The sequence below is a fragment of the Schistocerca cancellata genome, chromosome 5, assembly GCF_023864275.1.
Source record: "Schistocerca cancellata isolate TAMUIC-IGC-003103 chromosome 5, iqSchCanc2.1, whole genome shotgun sequence".
NCBI lineage: Eukaryota > Metazoa > Arthropoda > Insecta > Orthoptera > Acrididae > Schistocerca > Schistocerca cancellata.
In genome coordinates, this window is record NC_064630.1 from 776,845,059 (window position 1) to 776,854,486 (window position 9,428).

Genomic DNA, 9,428 nt, shown 5'->3' on the forward strand with positions numbered 1-9,428 from the left:
CATTCCTGGGGTCAGATACATCACATGATCACACTGACAGAACCACAGGCACATAGACACAGGCAACAGAGCATGCACAATGTCGGCACTAGTACAGTGTATATCCACCTTTCGCAGCAATGCAGGCTGCTATTCTCCCATGGAGACGATCGTAGAGATGCTGGATGTAGTCCTGTGGAACGGCTTGCCATGCCATTTCCACCTGGCGCCTCAGTTGGACCAGCGTTCGTGCTGGACGTGCAGACCGCGTGAGACGACGCTTCATGCAGTCCCAAACATGCTCAATGGGGGACAGATCCGGAGATCTTGCTGGCCAGGGTAGTTGACTTACACCTTCTAGAGCACGTTGGGTGGCACGGGATACATGCGGACGTGCATTGTCCTGTTGGAACAGCAAGTTCCCTTGCCGGTCTAGGAATGGTAGAACGATGGGTTCGATGACGGTTTGGATGTACCGTGCACTATTCAGTGTCCCCTCGACGGTCACCAGTGGTGTACGGCCAGTGTAGGAGATCGCTCCCCACACCATGATGCCGGGTGTTGGCCCTGTGTGCCTCGGTCGTATGCAGTCCTGATTGTGGCGCTCACCTGCACGGCGCCAAACACGCATACGACCATCATTGGCACCAAGGCAGAAGCGACTCTCATCGCTGAAGACGACACGTCTCCATTCGTCCCTCCATTCACGCCTGTCGCGACACCACTGGAGGCGGGCTGCACGATGTTGGGGCGTGAGCGGAAGACGGCCTAACGGTGTGCGGGACCGTAGCCCAGCTTCATGGAGACGGTTGCGAATGGTCCTCGCCGATACCCCAGGAGCAACAGTGTCCCTAATTTGCTGGGAAGTGGCGGTGCGGTCCCCTACGGCACTGCGTAGGATCCTACGGTCTTGGCGTGCATCCGTGCGTCGCTGCGGTCCGGTCCCAGGTCGACGGGCACGTGCACCTTCCGCCGACCACTGGCGACAACATCGATGTACTGTGGAGACCTCACGCCCCACGTGTTGAGCAATTCGGCGGTACGTCCACCCGGCCTCCCGCATGCCCACTATACGCCCTCGCTCAAAGTCCGTCAACTGCACATACGGTTCACGTCCACGCTGTCGCGGCATGCTACCAGTGTTAAAGACTGCGATGGAGCTCCGTATGCCACGGCAAACTGGCTGACACTGACGGCGGCGGTGCACAAATGCTGCGCAGCTAGCGCCATTCGACGGCCAACACCAAGGTTCCTGGTGTGTCCGCTGTGCCGTGCGTGTGATCATTGCTTGTACAGCCCTCTCGCAGTGTCCGGAGCAAGTATGGTGGGTCTGACACACCGGTGTCAATGTGTTCTTTTTTCCATTTCCAGGAGTGTATAACTAAAATTCCCCTTCTTCCCCCCCCCCCCCCACTTCAAGCCTACCTCTGCCCCCCCCCAGCCCGTCCACACACACACACACACACACACACACACACACACACACACACCTTCAACAGTAAACAGACGATTCCTTCATGCCACGGGGTATCTCCATTCAAACGACCATTTATTTAGATCACTTACCATTACACACTTTCCTCTGTCCAGTCATATTCAGTACCTCAGCAGTAGTTATTCAATCTACCCCCCTACCTTGTTGTTGGGGTCTTGAGTCCGAAGACTGATTTGATGCAGCTCTCCACACTATTCTGTCCTGTACAAGCCTCGTCATCTCTACGTAACTAATGGAACACATTCATCCATTTAAACCTGTCCACTGTATTTATCTTCAGGTTTACCACTACAGTTTTTATCCCCCACATTTCCTATCAAAATCAAACTAAATATTCTTTCATGCCTCAGGATGTGTCTTACAGCCGATCCCTTCTTGCAGCCAAGTAGTCCCATCAATTTCTATTCTCCCCAGTTCCATTCAGTACCTCCTTATGGGTTATTCTATGCATCAAATCTTCAGCGTTCTTCTGTAGCACGACATTTCAATTACTTCCTTTCTCTTCATGCCTGAACCGCCTAGTTCACGTTTCAGTTCTGTGCAAGGCAGTACTCCACACGAATGTCTTCAGAAAAGACTTCCAGACAATGAAAATGATCTTCACCGTTAACAGATTCCTCTTTTTCAGAATCGCTTTTCTCTGTCAGTCGTTTTGCTTCACAAACAGCAAAACACATCTACAGTTTTTACTGATTTATTTCTCAATATGATTCACTTCCCATCATCTGACTAAATTTTACTACATTCCACAGTCCTTGTTTTCCATCTTTTTTTATTCATCTTATAACCTTTTTTCGAGACGCCATCCATTCCGTTCAACTGCTCTTTGACATCCTTGTGGTCTCTTATAGAATTATAGCGTCATCAGCAAACGTCAACGATTAAATATGAAGTTTAATTACTTTTCAAAATTTTCTCTCGGTTTGTTGTACTGCTTCCTCAAATCCACGCTTGCAGCCAATCGCACAGTTTCAGTGCACATTGGTGACTCAGCTCTGTTGGTTCTGCCTGCTGCCGTTCATTGGTATAGACTATATACCAGTAGTCGTCAAACTGCGGCCCGAATCGAGTATCTGGGCGGCCAGCGATTCTCAACCTATTTTTTACATCTACATGGATACTCTGCAAGTCACATTTAAGTGCCTGGCAGAGGGTTCATCGAACCACCTTCAGGATTCTCTATTATTCCAATTATAGCGCGCGGAAAGAATGAACACCTATATCTTTCCGTACGAGCTCTGATTTCCCTTATTTTATCGTGGTGATCGTTCCGCTCTATGTAGGTCGGTGTCAACAAAATATTTTCGCATTCGGAGGAGAAAGTTGGTGATTGGAATTTCGTGAGAAGATTCCGTCGCAACGAAAAACGCCTTTCTTTTAATGATTTCCAGCCCAAATCCTGTATCATTTCTGTGACACTCTCTCCCATATTTCGCGACAATACAAAACGTGCTGCCTTTCTTTCAACTTTTTCGATGTACTCCGTCAGTCCTATGTGGTAAGGATCCCACACCGCGCAGCAGTATTCTAAAAGAGGACCGACAAGCGTAGTGTAGGCAGTCTGTTTACTAGATCTGTTACATTTTCTAAGTGTCCTGACAATAAAACGCAGCCTTTGGTTAGCCTTCCCCACAACATTTTCTGTGTGTTCTTTCCAATTTAAGTTGTTCGTAATTGTAATTCCTAGGTATTTAGTTGAATTTACGGTTTTTAGATTAGACTGATATATCGTGTAACCGAAGTTTAACGAGTTCCTTTTAGCACTCATGTGGATGACCTCACACTTTTCGTTATTCAGGGTCAACCGCCAGTTTTCGCACCATTCAGATATTTTTTTAAAAATAGTTTTGCAATTTGTTTTGATCTTCTGATGACTATTAGTCGGTAAACGACAGCGTTATCTGCAAACAACCGAAGACGGCTGCTCAGATTGTCTCCCAAATCGTTTATATAGATAAGGAACAGCAAAGGGCCTATAACACTACCTTGGGGAACGCCTGAAATCATTTCTATTTTACTCGATGACTTTCTGTCAATTACTACGAACTGTGACCTCTCTGACAGGAAATCGCAAATCCAGTCACATAACTGAGACGATATTCCGTATGCACGCAATTTTACTACGAGCCGCTTGTGTGGTACAGTGTCAAAAGCCTTCCGGAAATCCAGGAGTAGTAATACAAGCTGAGGAGCTGGCGGCGGCAGGTGATGTTTTTATTTCAGTCTTCTGTTAGTCCATTTCCATCTTCTCCCTCTGTCTGACCATCTCCTCCACGCCCTCCTGCCCATCAACTCCTGCCCTTCTCTCTGTCCATCTCCTCTTACCTCCACTCCTACGCCTCTCTCTGTCCATCTGCTCCTTCCCCCCGTATCTGTGTCCACCTCCCGCTCCTCCTCCTCCTCCTCCTCCCCTCTCTTGGCACCTTTTTATCCCCGCCCCAATAGAAGGCTGATAGTCCTTACCCTCATAGTATTTATTCCCAGATCGTAACCAATATGTGTACCAAATTTGGTTGAAATCGTTCAAGCGGTTTAGGATGTGCTTTTTACTCATGGGTTTACCCACATTCGCACATGTCAAATATATTTCCCATTTAACGTATCTCACACGTATTTTACCTTCTTCTCCATAGAATTTCGCCCTGCAGTTTCATTTTCACGCAGTTTTATGTTTATGACGTTATACCTCCTGAACTATGTGTCATACAATGATGTAATTTTACAGATACATCCAGTGGTATAAGGGGCCACTGTGTATGAAATGTGTGTGAGAATTGGTAATAAAAGACTAATGCAGTAAAACGTTAGGCATGATCCAGCAGTTTTCACGCATCTCAGTATTTGGCGTCATATATCCTGAATGTTACGTAGAGTGCTCCAGTATGGTGGGATTAGTCCACACCTGATCATTAAGACAGATTTAAAGAAGTTAGAAGTTTGGAATAAAATATGTGGAATTTATAACAGGGATTTTTGTCACGTTGTTGCAACAGAGAAGAAACTCACAGGAGAAGTAAAAATGGTTCAAATGGCTCTAAGCACTGTGGGACTTAACATCTGAGGTCATCAGTCCCCTAGACTTAGAATTACTTAAATCTAACTTACCTAAGGACATCACATACATCCATGCTCGAAGCAGGGTTCTAACCTGCGACCGTAGCAGCAGCGCTGCTCCGGACTGAAGTGCCTAGAACCGTTCGGCCACAGCGGCCGGCAACAGGAGAAGTAAGTCGCCCGACTCCTTCCCATTCAGCCCCAGACGTGGGGACAGCACTTACACGAACATCGTGCCTCTCGGCCCACTCCAGAACTCGACAACACTTCAGAGTGATGAAATGTTGTCGGTTTATCAGCCGATTCGTGGTGTCGTGTTGTCGAAGGTATCGACGAGTTTCCTATTTGTCATCTCCAGTCGAGGTGTCGCATTGGAGTCCAGTTCATTCATTTACAGCCACTGAACCGCGGACTCCTCTGCCCGATGGGCCAGTCCAGTGCCTCCGGAAGAGATGTCGCAGCCGGTGGTGGGGGCCCCAGGAAAGGGGGGGGGGGGGGTTCGGGCGTCAAGCTCCTGTGCTATCTGCTTTTTTCCGCCCGCTGCCTCCGCTGCTTTCACGTCAGAACATTCTTCGCGTATTTTTGCTAACTTCACGTCCCATGCAGAGTTCGGTCGCTAACCGCTGTCACGGCTGACCAGATGCTCATGTACTCGTATTTCCACTGCGGTTTTTACGACCGAATCCCAAAAGCACAAAGCACAGAACCTTTGTCGGGCCGGCCGAAGTGGCCGTGCGGTTAAAGGCACTGCAGTCTGGAACCGCAAGACCGCTACGGTCGCAGGTTCGAATCCTGCCTCGGGCATGGATGTGTGTGATGTCCTTAGGTTAGTTAGGTTTAACTAGTTCTAAGTTCTAGGGGACTAATGACCACAGCAGTTGAGTCCTATAGTGCTCAGAGCCATTTGAGAGAGCCTTTGTCGGTTCAAAAACAACACATCAGATTATTCCTCAGTTTTAATGCCTTTAAAACTTGATTTTCCTATGTTTTAACAGATGCATTATCTATAAAAAGCGGAAAAAAATGTTTCGTGGCATTAGACTATTCGTTGGCTGACGTACTAATATTTACAACAAATAAATTGACACAATAAAATACTCCCAGATTTTTCAGAGTGACAGACGTATACTCCTTCACAGCTACCTCTCCTCACATTGGTATTCACCAACTGAGTTTTCACTATTGTATAGAAGTCGTTACTGACACACGTTACAAACTGATAAAATTCTCAAGGTCTAGTCAAAGTGTCTGTTCCCCGTGCGTTGTGTTTCTTCGCGATGACATTTGCAGCACCGACGGCTATCTCCTCTATGGAAATGTCTTGTGACTGAGTAGTTCTACGACATGCCGACAGGAGGCAGTTCCGCTACCACGTGACTGTTGGCTCTCTGCACGTGACACCTGAGCTACAGTTAGCGGCGGGGAAGGCTGCAGGCGCAGCCCACTGTGTGCTCATGTGCGTCCTCCAGTGTGAAAACGGCCAATTTGCCCTACTGACTACACCTCACTCTCATGTATCAACATAGAACCAACAAAATTTCGCTTCTACGTCCGTATACGTACTCTGGAAACCACTGTGAAGTGCGTGGCGGAGGGTACTACTCACTGTACTATGTATTAGGATTTATTCGCTCATCCAGCGTCACAAGCCGGCCGCGGTGGCCGAGCGGCTCTAGGTGCTTAGTCCGGAACCGCGCGACTGCTACGGTCGCAGGTTCGAATCCTGCCTCGGCCATGGATGTGTGTGATGTCTTTAGGTTAGTTAGGTTTAAGTAGTTCTAAGTTCTGGGGGACTGATGACCACAGCTGTTGTTAAGTCCCATAGTGCTCAGAGCCATTTGAACCATTTTGAAACAGCGCCACAAATAGTCGAATTCCGTCCTGGCTATCCCTACGTGAGAGATACGTAGGGGGCTGTAATACACTACTGGCCATTAAAATTGCTACACCACGAAGATGACGTGCTACAGACGCGAAATTTAACCGACAGGAAGAAGATGCTGTGATATGCAAATTATTAGCATTTCAGAGCATTCACACAAGATTGGCGCCGGTGGCGACACCTACAACGTGCCGACATGAGGGAAGTTTCCAACCGATTACTCATACACAAACAGCGGTTGACCGGCGTTGCCTGGTGAGACGATGTTGTGTTGCCTCGTGTAAGGAGGAGAAATGCGTACCATTACGTTTCCGATTTTGATAAAGGTCGGATTGTAGCCTATCGCGATTGCGGTTTATCGTATCGCGACATTGCTGCTCGCGTTGGTCGAGATCCAATGACTGTTAGCAGAATATGGAATCGGTGGGTTCAGGAGGGTAATACGGAACGCCGTGCTGGATCCCAACGGCCTCGTATCACTAGCAGTCGAGATGACAGACATCTTATCCGCATGGCTGTAACGGATCGTGCAGCCACGTCTCGATCCCTGAGTCAACAGATGGGAACGTTTGCAAGACAACAACCATCTGCACGAACAGTTCGACGACGTTTGCAGCAGCATGGACCATCAGCTCGGAGACCATGGCTGCGGTTACTCTTGACGCTGCAACACAGACAGGAGCGGCTGCGATGGTGTACTCAACGACGAACCTGGGTGTACGAATGGCAAAACGTCATTGTTTCGGATGACTCCAGTTTTTGTTTACAGCATCATGATGGTCGCATCCGTGTTTGGTGACACCGCGGTGAACGTACATTGGAAGTGTCTATTCGTCATCGCCATACTGGCGTATCTCCCGTCTTGATGATATGGGGTGCCATTGGTTACACGTCTCGGTCACCTCTTCTTCGCACTGACGGCACTTTGAACAGTGGACGTTACATTTCAGATGTGTTACGACCCGTGGCTCTACCCTTCATTCGCTCCCTGCGAAACCCTACAATTCAGCAGGATAATGCACGACCGCATGTTGCAGCTCCTGTACGGGCCTTTCTGGATACAGAAAATGTTCGACTGCTGCCCTGGCCAGCACATTGTCCAGATCTCTCACCAATTGAAAACGTCTGGTCATTGGTGGCCGAGCAACTGGCTCGTCACAATACGCTAGTCACTACTCTTGACGAACTGTGGTATCGTGTTGAAGCTGCATGGGCAGCAGTACCTGTACACGCCATCCAAACTCTGTTTGACTCAATGGCCAGGCGTATCAAGGCCGTTATTACGGCCAGAGGTGGTTGTTGTGGGTACTGACTTCTCAGGATCTATTCACCCAAACTGCGTGAAAATGTAATGTCAATTCTAATATAATATATTTGTCCAATGCATACCCATCTGCATTTCTTCTTGGTGTAGCAATTTTAATGGCCAGTAGTGTATATTCATAGATTTCTCACTTCGCATTTCGTGACAGGCACAGTGGACTCGCATTCAGGAGGACGACGGTTCAAACCCCCATTGGGCCATTCTGATTTAAATTGTCCGTGATTTCACTAAATCGCTCCAGGCGAATGCCTCGAATGTTACTTTGAAAGTGCACGGCCGATTTCCTTACCCCTCCTTCCCTATCCCGAGCTTGTGCTCCGTCTCTAATGACCTCGTTGTCGATTCCCACACACTTGAGCAGTATGATGTATGATAGGCGGCATTTAAGTCTTGTAAGGACTCTCCTTTGTAGACTGGCTTTATCATGCCAGTACCCTACCAATGAACTACACTACTGGCCATTAAAATTGCTACACCAACATGAAATGCAGATGATAAATGGGTATTCATTGGACAAATATATTATATTAGAATTGATATATGAATACATTTTCACGCAATTTGGGGGCATAGATCCCGAGAAATCAGTACCCAGAACAACCACCTTTGGCCGTAATAAAGGCCTTGATACACCTGGGCATTGAGTCAAACAGAGCTAGGTGGCATGTACGGGTACAGCTGCCCATGCAGCTTCGACACGGTACCACAGTTCGTCAAGAGTAGTGACTGGCGTATTGTGACGAGCCTGTTGCTCGTCCACCATTGACCAGACGTTTTCAATTGGTGAGAGATCTGGAGAATGTGCTGGCCAGGGCAGCACATTTTCTGTATCCAGAAAGGCCCGTACAGGACCTGCAACATGCGGTCGTGCATTATCCTGCTGAAATGTAGGGTTTCGCAGGGATGGAATGACGGGTAGAGCCACGGGTCGTAACACATCTGAAATGTAACGTCCATTGTTCAAAGTGCTGTCAATGCCAACAAGAGGTCACCGAGACGTGTAACCAATGGCACCCCATGCCATTACCCCGGGTGATACGCCAGTATGGCGATGACGAATACACGCTTCCAATGTGCGTTCACCGCGATGTCGCCAAACTCGGATGCGACCATCATGATGCTATAAACAGAACCTCGATTCATCCGAGAAAATGACGTGTTCCCATTCGTGCACCCAGGTTCGTCGTTGAGTACACCATCGCAGCCGCTCCTGTCTGTGATGCAGCGTCAAGGGTAACCGCAGCCGTGGTCTCCAAGCTGATAGTCCATGCTGCTGCAGATGTCGTCGAACTGTTCGTGCAGATGGTTGTTGTCTTGCAAACGTCCCCATCTGTCGAATCAGGGATCGAGACGTGGCTGCACGATCCGTTACAGCCATGCGGACAAGATGCCTGTCATCTCGACTGCTAGTGATACGAGGCCATTGGGATCCAGCACGGCGTTCCGTATTACCCTCCTGAACCCACCGATTCCATATTCTGCTAACAGCCATTGGATCTCGACCAACGCGAGCAGCAATGTCGCGATACGATAAACCGCAATCGCGATAGGCTACAATCCGACCTTTATCAAAGTAGGAAACATGGTAGTACACATTTCTCCTCCTTACACGAGGCATCACAACAATGTTTCACCAGTCAACGCCGGTCAACTGCTGTTTGTGTATGAGAAATCGGTTGGAAACTTCCCTCATG